Source organism: Callithrix jacchus, chromosome 12, assembly GCF_049354715.1.
Source record: "Callithrix jacchus isolate 240 chromosome 12, calJac240_pri, whole genome shotgun sequence".
NCBI lineage: Eukaryota > Metazoa > Chordata > Mammalia > Primates > Cebidae > Callithrix > Callithrix jacchus.
In genome coordinates this window covers 67,738,665-67,753,068 of record NC_133513.1, presented here as the reverse complement: position 1 = coordinate 67,753,068, position 14,404 = coordinate 67,738,665, and the positions used below count along the sequence as shown (strand labels likewise).

The 14,404-nt window shown below is 38.2% G+C and overlaps 1 long non-coding RNA gene across 5 annotated transcripts in view; it reads right to left on the bottom strand.

The window, feature by feature from the left end:
• The window catches only part of LOC118146328 (uncharacterized), a 200,056-nt gene that overhangs the window by 148,254 nt on the left and 37,398 nt on the right, over positions 1-14,404 (bottom strand). The window contains exon 5 of one of the 5 annotated variants that reach the window (XR_013524962.1): positions 2,331-2,491. The exons of the other annotated variants lie outside the window; for them this stretch is intronic. This is a non-coding gene — a long non-coding RNA (uncharacterized LOC118146328). The remainder of the gene's footprint in view (positions 1-2,330; positions 2,492-14,404) is intronic. 5 annotated transcript variants of the gene reach the window in all.

Here is a 14,404-nt window from a genome sequence, read left to right as displayed (position 1 = left end):
GGGAAAAGCTCAAATGTCTTCACACTTCAGAATTCATTGAGGCAATCTGGACATCTCAATCCCCTTTCCTTTGTCTTCATGGTCTCATGCAGGGAGAAGAAAAATGAGGAAAAATAAATGATGAGTGAATAAACAATGCTAAATCCAAGTTAAGAAGAAGGATATTTAAACATGAAAGCCACAAGTTGTGACGAAGGAATGTGAGTAGGTGAAATTAGCCCTGACTTCCAAGTGCTTTGATCAGTTTGAGGATTGGAAAACTTCTAAGGGCATGAAATGCCTGTGCCAGAGTGGCATCCTGGAAGGGAGAGAGTGATTAAACTCCAGGCTGCCTGTCAGAGATGTTCCAGTCTCTCCTCACTTCTGATGCTTCTATAGAGTTTTCACATGAGAGCAGGCTGTCACCATTTGGGAAGAGACAGCATCCTCTTGCTAACTCCTCCTCCCTTTGATGCCTGTAGAACTTGGCCATTAAAATCTGCCTTGGGCTAAAACTCAGCAGGCAAGTTTCCAGTCCGAGAACAGCTTTGACAAAATTTTAATAAAATTTAATAAAACCTAGTTTTGATTGGCAATAAGGGATCTGAGTTAGAGAAAAGTTTACCCACGTGTTTAGATAGACACGTGGGATGGCCACACTTTCACCGTGGAATGCTACACAGCAGTAACTCTGGCCTGTTGGCATTTTGTTCACAACTGCTGGTGTCTTTGATCCAAGAATCACATGAGGGAATTGAGAGTTTTCTTATGCATCATTAAGGCATTTAAAAGGTCCTAGGTTTGGGTGAATTTTGCAAACTTCAGTATTCTTCTGTACCAGCTAGCTAGAGATTAAAAAGCTTTAAAAGAAAATAAAGGGCAAATTTATTTCAAGGAGTTTATTTAAAGTGAAGCATTTGGTTGAATTTGGTTTTCAATTAATAGAATAATTGCATTGTTTGGAAACACAAACAAAAAAATGCTTTCTTTTAAAAACTTAACTTTGTTATTTTGATCTGCTCTATAAGATTCTTAGTAAAGAAGGTTACCTTACTTCTGAATATGGTTGGCATGCCTGCCACATGTGGTTTTGTTTGTACTTCATTCAAAAACACAGAAAAAAACATTAGAGTGCCTCAAAATAATCAACCCATTCAATGCCTTTTGCCACTCTCCTTCTACATGCCTACAACACCCAGGGGATTTGCAAGTGGCAATCCTACCACTTATGGTTTGTTAGGAACTGTGTGGCTACTCACAGTGATGGCATCGTTCCTAACTATGGACATGTCCCATCACCTTACAGAGAATAATTGAAAGCTTCTTCTCTAAGAACTTAGCCTTATTGAAAGGTTATTGCATAGAGAAACAACCAGTTGGCATATGAAACAAGGACCCTCCAAGTGCCTCCTTCAAGGATCCTTATCGATAGATGTATTTTGTTGGCAAAGACTGAAAGGTCCTTACAAAAAAGCCTCATTTGTGCCCTGTTCTCCTTAGCCCAGTTGTTCATTTCATTAAGGTCATAGAGAAACATGTTCCAAGAATGCTATGCAAATTATCTAAAATTAGTGTGAGACTATTTTCACCCTACCCACCCCCTACTCTACTGATGCTAAGTATATATTTATATATATACATATACAAAGCAGAGACTGTAAGTTGCCCAACTCCCATGAATGCCTGCAGCCTAATACTAGTGAAGAAAAGATATTTGCTAAATATTTGTCTTTTCATAACTAGAACTATTCAAATACCATTTGATCCTTTTGGGATCCAAACTGGTATAGTAACATTAAAGTTTAGTTGTTTGCATTTTAAAGCACAAAGAAGCCAACTCTATTGTCTTGGTTGATCTATGTTTTCTTGCTGCACTAGCAGATGAATCTTATGTATTTGTGTATTTTGGTTCCATCTCTCCTGGTATCATAGATACAAGGAATATAATCTCTGACATGTATTGCAACGCCAGAGCGATATGGTAGTGAAAGGCTTCTAGGACAAGTTTTCCTAAAAGCTCATCCTTGCAGGTCAGCTCTTCTCCTTAAAAGTATATACTAACTCCTAAGAGAAAAATTATTTTTAATGGTTCCTGGTTTTTGTCTCTGGGAGACTGTTTTGCATGTAAATTCCTTTGGACCAGGGTCAGGGATATCCTTTCTGTAAGCCTTTTGGGTGTATTTTCAGGGCAGCCAGTTTGACCTGCATTAACTAAAGTCTATCAGTTGGTTGATTTTTTTCCATCATATTTTGGACCAGAACCCTCAAGATCTCATGTGCCCATTAGTCCCCGCCCAAAGTCAGATGATTTCCCACAGAGCCAAATATAGAGAAAACAAAACAAAACTCACGGAGCCCCCTGTAGGAGGAAGAGGAGGAGTGTTCCACTTTCAGAGCAGCTTAAACTACAGCCTGTATTCCCACAATGGAGAGAGTATCCATTCACATCTTGTACATGTTCCCAAGGGCCATGACAGGTAATATTTTGCCATCAGGATGCTCAACTCGTGGCCTGCATTAGATAATGCATAAGTCCTTATCTCAGATTGCTTTTGAGCTAGTTGAGAGAGTAAAATATAGACACATAAAATGACTAGTAAACTGTTAGCAAACAAGTGCTAAGATATATGTCTGGAGACTAGTTAATGAAATGCACCAAATCTGTGTTTCTAAAACCCCTCAGTTTGTAATGGTTGGTCGTCTACCATAAACCCAGCATCTCTAGTAATAACCCTCGCTTCCAATTTTAATTCAGCAAGCTTAGTCATGGATAATTTCTCATTAATCTCCTAGTCAATGAGATTCTGTTACAGAGGGACTGAATGACTTTTTAAGATAGACTAGTGGCACCCCAAAAGACAATATAAGCCAACAAACAGTACACTCTATTTTCTAGCTGTTTTGACCTAGAGATGACTATTATGACTCAATACATCTATTATTGGAAACAAAACATTTTTAAAAGTGACTTACTGTTGTAACTAAGCAAAACCCACAAATCCAAAAGTCATGTGGTCATGGTATCACATGCGTTGAATTGTCAGCTACAGACTTCCACCAAAAAACAGTGTAATATTCATTTGCACAGTCAAAACAAACTTTTATTAAATGCTTATGCCATGCCAAGACCAAAATATACAAGATAAGTGGGAAAAATATTAGGAAACATACAAATGAACAAATCAATAAAATGCAGAGTGATAATTACTATTAGCAAAAGAATCTAGAAAGTACTAACAGAGCACTTATAGTACAATGAAAGAGTTTGATAAAGAATCAGGAAAGGCACTCCAGAGAAGGTGGCATTTGATATGGGCCTTGAAGGATAAATAGGAGTCCATGAGAAGTGGCAGCACAGCGTATGTTCACAAACCACTATAGCTACAGTTTCCAATATGAAGTTTAGAAGTATGTGAACACACAACACTTCTAAGAGGAGCAGTGAGTGGTTTGGCAGGGCTGGAAATAAGGACATAGGGAGCTTCTTTGTTAAGAAAAGATAGTTTTAAGAGTGTGAAGGCCCTTATGTGCTCTGCAAAAGACCAAGTATGGGACTAATTGCTTTTAAGCAGGAGGATGACATGATTAGTATGTCAAAGATATCTAAAAGGAGAGACACGAGATGGGAAGGGAAGACCCGTGTTACAATAGCCAGACAAAGAGGTAATAAGAACCTGAATTATTTATATGTTTATTTGTTTGTTGCCTTGTTTGTTTCCTATCTTGTTTCAGAGGAAATTGAAGGGAGCATCTAAAAATGCACAAAATACAAAAATGGTATAAAATAAATGTAAACCCAAAGAAGAATGAAAAACAAAGATCAAATGGGTCCATTTGAGATGGAGCACAAATGAAGAGTTAAAAATAAATGTTCTGCATATTGGTTACTGATTGCCCAAGAGAAGTATAACTCAACTCACTCTTCTCAGTATTAACCCAAAACAGGAACTTCTCCTGAGTGAAAGAAAGGCTCTGGAAAGTCATGAATAACACCCTCAAAATTTCCTTCAGCTAGCTTTGCAGACCTAATTTGGTACAGGGTTAGATTTGATCTGGATGGGCCCTTAAAACCATCCTCCTTTCATATTGTTTCTCTAGGCTGAGCACTTGATAAAAACCGGATGGTCCAAAGCTAGAAAAGGCCTCAACTAACAAGGATCTGAAGCTACTCTGTACTGTTATTGATCACAGGTCTTTTATCTTAGGAGATGATCAGTTTAAAAACAGGACCAGTATCTCATGAAAGTTGAACTTGGCTCTCCATAAAAATGGAAACCTCAAGAGAAAACCTGTCCCCAGTGGAAGTGAGGCAAGGGAGAATAGGCAGGTAAGAAATGTCTTGAACAAAGGCAGAGATGACTTGGATGGAAAAGAGAAGATGTTTGAGAAATAATTCCAAGGCACAATTGTGTTCCAAGGGCTGTTCACAACTTGATGTGGAATATGAGAGAAAAAGAAAGCAGAGTTGAAGTTGCACTCAAATTCTTCACTTGGGCACTTGGATGAATGATAGTGACAGAAGAAAACAAATAAGAAAGAATGACTAGAGTTTTTAAAAAAGATGATTGGATTCCATTTTGGTAAAGTAATGTTAGAAATAAGGTGTTCCAGAAGCAGTTAGAAATAAAACCCTAAAGCTCAAGTGAGACGTCTGGACTAAAATTATAAATGAATAAATCACTGAACTCTTGGAAGGAGACGAAAACCTAGTAATGAAAGAAGTCACCCAGGAAATACCTAGGCATGAGAGAAAAGAAGACAAGAGGAGAGAGGCAAGGCAGAGGACTGAGGAAAGAACATTGGAGCAGAAACAATGAGTACTGATGGGAAAATAGGAAGTATTGAAAAGGATCAAGAAAATAATTCACAGGTTGAGAACAATGAAAAAGTGATATTGCAGAAGCGCATAGAGGAAAAGGAGAAGGAAATGTCCAATTGAGCTAGCCCTACAAAGGTTTCAAGAGAGATGGGGACCCAAAAGATGCAACATGGTTATCAGGAATCTTAGTCATGATGGTTTCCAGGGAAGCTATCTAAGAAATTAACTCTGGTGGCCTAATACATGAATGCAAGGTGAAAGAGTAGAGAAGGTATGCGTGGGCTACTCGTATAAGAAATCTGGCAACAAAAGCAATTATAGACAAGTGGGAATACACCAAACTAAAAATATTTTATATAGCAAAGAAAATAATCAACAGAATGTAAAGGCAACTATGAAATGGGGAAAATATTTGTAACCCATATATCAAATAAAGGGTTAATTTCCAAAATATATAAGAAACATCTGCAACTCTACAGCAAAAAATCATATAACCCAATTTTAAAATGGGCAAAGGACTTATACAGACATTTCTTCAAAGACATACAAATGATTAACAAATACATTAAAAGATACTCAACATCATTAATTATCAGGGAAATGTAAATCAAAACTATATGAGATATTGTCTTACCCTTGTTAGAATGGCTGTAATAAAAAAAAAAGTAGCAAGTACTAGCAAGATTGTAGAGAAAAGGGAACCCTTTTACACTGTTGTGTACCATGTAAAATGGCCCAGCAGCTATGGAAAACAGTATGGTGGTTCCTCAAAAAATTAAAAATAGAACTACCATATGATCCAGCAGTCCCGCTCTGGGTATATATAAAAAAGAAATTGAAATCAGGTCCTCAAAGAGATCTCCACTCTCATATTCATGGCAGCATTATTCACAATGGTCAAGATCTGGAAACAACCCAAATGTCCATCAACAGATGAATGGATTAAGAAAATGTAATATACACAGATAAACAGAATTAAAAATAAAATCATATGAATATTTCAATAGACACAGAAAAAGCATTTGATAATATCCAACATCCCTTTGTAAAAAAAAAATCCCTCAATAAATCAAGCAACCAAGAAACATACCTCAAAATAATAAGTCATCTATTACAAACCCACAGCCAACATCATACTGAATGGGCAAAAGTTGGAAGCCTTTCCCCTAAGAACCAAAGCAAGACAAGGATGTCCACTCTCACAACTTCTCTTCAACATAGTACTGGAAGTCCTAGCCAGAGCAATCAAACAAGAGAAAGAAATAAAAGGCATCCTAATAAAAAAAAAAAGAGAAAGTCAAATTATCTCTGTTCACTGATGATATGATTCTATACCTAGAAAACCCTAAAGAGTTCCCCCAATAAAGTTTCAGAATACAGAATCAACATACAAAAATAAATAGCATTTCTATACACTAATAACATTCAAACTAAGAACCAAATAAAGAGCACAATCACATTTACAATACACACACACACACACACACACACACACACACACACATATCTAGGAAGATATCTAACCTAGGAGGTAAAAAAATCTCTGTAAGGAGAACTATAAGGTATTAATGAAATAAATCATAAATGATACAAACAAATGGAAAAATATACCAAGCTCAATGGATGGGAAGAATCATTGTCATTAAAATGTCCATATTGCTCAAAGCAATCTACAGATTCAAAGCAATTCCTATTAAACCATTAATGTCATTTTTCACACAATTAGAAAAAAAAATTTTTAAATCCACACATGGAACCAAAAATGAGCCCAAAAAGCCAAAGTAATCCTAAGCAAAAAGAAAATACTGAAGGCATCACGTTACTCTACTTCAAACTATACCATAAGGTTACAATAACCCAAACAGTGTGCTACTGGTACAAAAATAGACAAATAAACCAATGGAACAGAATAGAAAACCCAGAAATAAAGCCACACATCTGCAACCAACTGATCATTGACAAAAGTTGGCAAAAATAAACATTGGGAAAAGGACATCTTATTTAATAATGGTGCTGGAAAAACTGGCTAACCATATGCAGAAGAATGAAATTGCACCCCTACCTCTCGCCACATACAAAAATTAAGTCTAGATAGATTAAAGACTTAAATGTGAGATTTCAAACTAAAAAACATTTAGAAGAAAACCTAGGAAAAATTATTCTAGACATTAGCCTAGGCGAAGAATTTATGACTAAGTCCTCAAAGGCAAATGCAACAAAAACAAAGATGACAAATCAGACTTAATCAAACTAAAAAGCTCAAAGCAAAAGAAACAAGCAACAGAGTAAACAGACAACTTACAGAATGGGAGAAAATATTTGCACACTATGCATCTAACAAAGAACTAATATCCACAATCTATACAGAACTTAAACAAATCAACAAGAAAAAAAAAAAACATTAAAAGTGGACAAAGGCCCAAGCACAGTGGCTCACACCTATAATCCCAACACTTTGGGAGGCTGAGGTAGGCAGATCATGAGGTCAAGACATCAAGATCATCCTGGCCAACATGGTGAAACTCCGTTTCTACTAAAAATACTAAAATTAGCTGGGTATAATGGTGCATGCCTGTAGTCCCAGCTTCTCAGGAGTCTGAGGCAGGAGAATTGCTTGAACCCTGGAGGTGGAGCTTGCAGTGAGCGGAGATCATGCCACTGTACTCCAGCCTGGCAACAAAGCAAGAGTCTGTCTCAAAAAAAAAAAAAAGGCAAAGAACATGAACAGATACTTCTCAAAGGAAGACATACAAGTGGCCCATAAACATATGAAAATATCCTAAACATCCTTAATCATCAGAAAAATGCAAATTAAAACCACAATGAGATACCCATCTCACACACCAGTCAGAATGACTATTATTAAAACATCAAAAAATAATAGATGTTGGTGAGAATAAGGAGAAAGGGGACCACTTACATAATATTGGTGGGAGTATAAATTAGTTCAGCCCCTGTGAAACAATTTGGAAGTTTTTCAAAGAACTAAAAATAGAACTACCATTCAACTCAGCAGTCCCATTACTGAGTATCTACCCAAAGGAAAGGAAACCATTCTACCAAAAAGACACATGTACCCATATGTACATGACAGCACTATTCACAATAGCAAAGATACAAAATTAACTTATGTGCCCATCAATGGTAGATAAGATAAAGAAAATGAGGTACATATATACCATGGAATACTACACAGTCAAAAAAGAATGAAATCATGTCCTTTGCAGAAACATGGATGAAGCTGGGAGCCATTATCCTGAGTGAATTAATGCAGGAACAGAAAATCAAATGCCACATGTTCTCATTTGCAAGTGAGAGCTAAACAGTGGGTACACATGGACTTAAAGACAGAAATAGTACACACTGTGTACTCCAAAAGAGGGAAGGAAGGGAGTGAGAACAAGGGTTGAAAAATTACCTACTGGGTATCATGTTCATTATTTGGGTGATGAGTTCAACAGAAGGCCAAACCCCACTATTATGGAATATATTCATGTAATAAACCTACATGTGCCCACTAAATCTAAAATAAAGATTAAAAAATGAAAATGTCGTACATTCATACATATTACTCAGCCTTTCAAAAGAAAATGCTGTCATTACAACAAAGTGGACAAACGTAGAGGACATTATGCTACGTGAAATAAGCTAGTTACAGAAGGACAAATACTGCATGATTCACCTTATATGAGGTATCTATCATAGTTAAATTCATAGTTAAAAGTCGAAAATACAATAGTGGCTGCCAGGGGCTGCAGGGTAGTGGAGATTGTTGTTCAATAGGTATAAATTTTCAGTTATACTAGGTGAATAAATTCTAGAGATCTGCTGTACAAAATAGTGCCTCCAGTTATCAATACTGTACTGTCCACTTCAAAATTTGTTAAGATGGTAGATGTCATGTTAAGTGTTCCTACCATAAAACAAACCAACAAAAACATGAAGGGATACAAGGCAACTTTCAGGAGGTGCTGAATATGTCTATTACCTTGACTGCCATGATGATAGCATGGGTGTTTATATACATTCAAGCTCATCAAATTATCCACATTAAATATGTGCTATTCATTGTATATCAATTGTACCTCAATATAATTCTTAAAAAAAAATCTGACAGTGAAATGAGTAAGACAGTAATTTGAAGAAGAGGCAGACTCAGGCAAACATTTTTGGTTGACAGATGTATTAAAATAGGTTACCAAGGGTACTCACAAACAAGCCTGTGAAATTCTTCTTAAACACAACTAGTATTTCTCTCTTCACAAGAAAGTAGCTCTGTGAGTTAGGAAAGCAACAAGTAACAAACAACAGAAAGCCAAACTAATGTGCTGGCTTTGAGGAAGAGGGATTTATTTTCCTCACATGAGAAGATCCAGAGGTAGAATCTGAGGGCTGGGGCAATGGCTCAACAATGAGGGACCCAGACTCTTTCTGTCCTTCTGTTCTGCCACCTTTAATGTGTAGGCATACTTGGTGCCGCATATCTATCAGCTCATAGTTACAAGACGATTGCTGCACTTTGAGGCAGCAATCACTGAAAGATCCCTTCTTTTGCAGAATGGAAAAGAAGTAGGAAGGGCAAATGGCAAAAGGAAAATGACTACTGAGTCTTTTCCTTCTCAGGAAAGGAAAAACTTCCTCAGAAACCCCATTCAGATTGCTTCTGCAATATTTCAGTGGACCCAGTGATGCCCAAAAGCTACCATTATTCAGAAAGTGCCTAGGCAAAAGGGAGTTAGGAACAAACATTGGGTCAACCTTCACCAACATTAAGAAGAGTGTTTGTTACCCTAGTGTACAATGAAAAATAGATGAACTACAAAATTAGGGCAAAAGTATAAACTCTTCCTGAAAAAAAAAAGCAAACAAACAAGGGTTATTATCTTGTAATGTACAAGGCACTTCTTCCATCTACCTACCTAATAAAGAAAGCTCTCAGAGTTGAAGAGAGCATGTTAGTCTGTTTTGTATTGCTAAAAATGAATGCCTGAGCTAGTAATTTATAAAAAAAAAAAAAAAGAGGTTTATTTGGCTTGTGGTTTTGCAGACTGTACAAGAAGCATAGCACTGGCATCTGCATCTGGTGGGGGCCTCAAGCTGCTTCCACTCATGGCAGAAGACAAAGGGAGAGCAGGGATGTCACATGGTGAGAGACACGGCAAGAGAGATACCAGGCGCTTTTAAACAACCAGCTCTCTTGTGAATTCATTATTGTAGTGAGGGAACCAAGCTATTAATGAAAGATCTGCTCCCATGACCCAAACACCTCCCACTAGGCCCTACCTCCAACTTTGGGGATCACATTTCTACATAAGATTTGGAGGGGACAAACATCCAAACTCTACCAGAGAATGCATGTTAAGAAGACAATTATCATTGCCTAGATAAAAGATCATTATCCCACCACCCCCGTTTGAAATGTTACGCCCTTAGACTGTACCTCACATTCTTCTACTGTTTGCACACTTCTAAAAACCCATGGTCACTGCCACTCTCATTTCTTAAAGACTTTATCTCCAGGCTTAATTACAATCACCATCTTCATTATTACTCCTGACCTAATTATTAGTGATTCCAGTAAGTAGATGATCCTCCAAGAGGTCTTGGTTTCTTGCCCCCTTCCCTGCAATGATCTTGCTCTCCACCCTACTTCAGCATCTCTCTCCTGTAGCCCACTTTGGACCTAGTCCTTGCCAATAGCCACATCCCTTCTACAATTAGCCATCCATTCTACCCTTCTATTTTAACATTTTATTTTATATTTTTGACCTCCATTTCCTATCTTTCTAACTGTTTCTCTCTAGTGCCTTGACTCTGAACGTTGTTCCAGGACCCGAAACACTCATCGGCTCTACCACCCTTTTACTATCCGTACCATTTTCATGGCCTGCTTCCTTTACCTTACTCACTTTGTTTAGTTTCGTGGTTAATCAATTACTTCCTTGGGTCCACTCTCAGTTCTCTTGCTCCTCGTCCCTTCACCTTGCTCAGATGACAAAGGCTAATCCTTATGGAATCCCACTCTCTTCCTACTTCAGGCCTGTACACAAAGAGTTGAACACAACGGGAAAAATATAGTATCATGAATAGATTTATTTAAAATGTTTGACCACTACTCCAAATGAGGCCCAGATGCTGCCTGGAAGTCCTACTGCATTTTGCTATTCCATTCGCCCTTTCATATTCCTAGATAACCACTTAACACCTTTTTCTCCTTTCCCAACCCTCTGACTTCTTTCCCCTATTCAGTCTCACTCTTAGTTGATGACTATGCTTCTTATTCCTCTTGAGAAAACAGCAGCAATCAGAAAAGAAATTCGACAGACTGCATCACCACATCTACTCACAGTACTCACAAACCCCACCTTCCTGCCTGTTCCTGTGGGCAAACTCTTCAGGTCCCTGTTTAAGGTCAAGCCCTCTGCTCTTGCGCCAGAAGCCACCCACTTCTTGTCCATATAAAGACATTACTCAACAAGCTTCTGTCTCACTTGAATCATTCGTGTTTCCTCTTTTTAAAAATCATTTATATCAGCATTCATATGAGCTGAGATTTCTCCCATCTTATAAAACTTTTTTGATTCCCATATTTCTCTTTAGCTATAATTCACATTTTGTTTCCCTTTGAGAAAATTTTCTGAAAGGACTTTCCTATTCCCAGTGTCTCTAATTCCTCTGTCCTTATTCGTTTTTAAACCTATTACCATAAGGCATTTTTCTCCAACCATTTGGCCAAAACTCTTCTAGATCACCAGTGACTTCCAAGTTGCTAAATCTGTGGTCAACTCTTAGGCCCCATCATACATGACCTATAAGCGGTCATGCATTATGATCTGAACCCCTTGGGAAGACTGCTGAAGTCTACAGTCTTTCTCAGAATGCATAAAAGTAGATACATGGAATTGGAAAAGAAACCAACTAGACTGAAACACATTGAACAAAGATTAAGTAAATCCAAATTTCTGATTTATTAACACATGAGCTTCTTTATTACACTAAATAACAATATCTAGCAGACCCCAGGAAAGACCTTGATCTGAGCAATCTGGTCCCTGTCATCTCTCTGAACTCAGCTCCTACTACTCTGTTGTCCCATCACTCGGCTCAGGCCACGCTGGCTTCTTTGCTGGTCTACCAAGCATGCCTCAGTCACTTTGCAGGTGCTGCTCCACAAACATCTGCATAGATTACTCCTGCACCTCCTTCTCTGATCAAATGTCACCTTGCCTGTGCTGCCTTTCCTGGCAACTTTCCTTTCTTGCACAAACCTGGTACAACCTTGCCTGCTTAATTTTTCTTCATAACATTTATGACCATCTGAGAGATAGATAGATTGCAACTCCCCATACAATGCAATGGTATACCGTGTAATAGCATAGGAAGTGGCAATTCTCTGTATCTAGATAAATGAGAAATAGATGAGAGAGAATGTCCTAATTATTTTTTTGTTACACACACACACACACACACATACTCATAATGTCCATGAGGGCAGGGATTTTTATCTATTTTGTTTTTGTTTATTACTATGTTTCTAGCACCTAGAATAGTGCCTGGAATATTATTGGTACTCAATATACATTTATCAAAAGGACAAATAAAATAAATTCCTCCCAGGTGAGTGACTGAGTGCTGGCTTCTTTCAAGGCAGGCAGTGACCATGCTCAGGGAAGTGACTTCCAATTTTGCACGTTTTCAGATCAAAATACCCATCCTCATATAGTCCCCAAAATGAGATGGATTACTTTGGAAGCCTTGCCTAGAGGGGCAAGCACTGGACTGAGTCCTTGACTTGGGTGTTTGACCATTTGACCACTTTTCTTCGTGCCCAAGGAGAATGGTCTGGTGATGACCATTCTTTCTAGTGTCAGGGCCTTTTAAACAAAGTTCCACTCCAGAGATCAAGTGTGAAAGGATAGGGAAGAACACTCAGTGATAGATAAGATGCTACAAAAGACTGTCAGAATCTTAGCAACAGAGTGAAATAGTGCTCAGGGTACTGTCAATGAACACAATCATGAAAGAGCACACCATTTTCTCAACCGGGCACAGGCCAATCTATGCACAGCTGCACAACATATTTCTCCTCCAAAGATGCCAATTTCGAAATATCTCTATTGATCTCCATCTAACCCTGAAAATTAATGAGCCCCAAAGAAAAACTGACATTGAATCGTTAGAGAATTTCAAACAATAAAAGTAAAATAAAAGGATTGTGGCAAGGTCTGAACTCAATGGGTGCAGGTGTCATAATTTTAATCCATTGTATCTAACGTAGCCTATAGAATTATAATTAACGTATTTTTGTTTGTTTGTTTTAGTTTAGTGGCATTTTATTTTTGTTTTACTTTGTGGCACTTCTATTTCAAGCCTCCATAGGATCACTCTTTTTTCAATATCCTTGTTAGTGATTAAGGGCTAAGGGGTCAGAGAATGAGAAAAGTGGATGAATCTCCATCCATAGAATACCGTTTAGACTCAGAAGTACATTTTAGTGCAATAGGGGTGTGGGTCACCGGAAAAAGGACATAACTTCTATGAGGTGGCATTATAAAAATCCAGGTTTATACTATCATCAAAGGAAAGATCCTTCTTTTTTTCTTTTTGCAAGCCTGTTTTCTTGCAAGAATGCAAGTTTCTCTTTTGAAATGTCTTTTGCCCCTACAAGATTCCCCTTGATATTAATTTTAATTTGATCCAACACATAGAATGATGGGATTTACCCCAGATTCTACATTTTTCTATGAGTGTCTATAAAACTTCAAGCTCTGGGTGTGTCTTTCAGAAGTCCATATATTACATAGGGTGTGAAATATCCTTTGAGGCTCCTTCTTGCTCCTTCTGGTTACCTGACTCACCCATCAGTCCCCCATGCACAGGCCAAGCAGATGTTATAGAAATTACTGAAGAGAGAGGTACTGCAGTCAGATCCACCTAATTCTCATCAAGTTGTAAAGAGGGCAGAACTTTCTTGGCAGCTCCTCCACTGGGAAAATGAAAGTACCTGGGAAGGGAGAGAAGTGTGCAAGGAGGACATCTGTGGAGCTCCAGGCACCTCATGGTTCCCCCTGCACAGCTTTCAATGGTATGGGGAACTGTAATTCCTGACCCTTTTTTACTCCCCATGAATTTGGGTGGTTTAAGCATAGGGATTGGAGCCAGTTATCCATCTAGGGTTTGCTTGGTGGCAACATCTGCTGACCTGGCCTAGCATGAACAGCACAGTGAGTGGGTGAGAAGTTGGCAAGGATCACTATACATGTGCTGTAGAGCCAAGGTAGTGTCCATTGATCTAGACCAGCCTGGGTCAATGAAACCAGGAAAAGAGAGGCCACTTATATACTTATAAGTATTCATAACAGAAGGAATTTAGGGCAAGGAATTAGTTATATAGGTGATGAAGGAATCAAGAGTCAAACATGGCATGGTAAGACAATCCAAAGATTAGTAAAGTAGAAATAAATGAACACTACTTCTGCTAGGCTGGAGAGACAAAGGATGGGGGTGGTGTTTTGGGGTGCAAGGGCCAGGGACCACAGAGGATCTGTTCAGTGGGAGCTAAAGCCTACAGAGGACACCCTGTTGCTGCCAGTTGATGCCACCTGC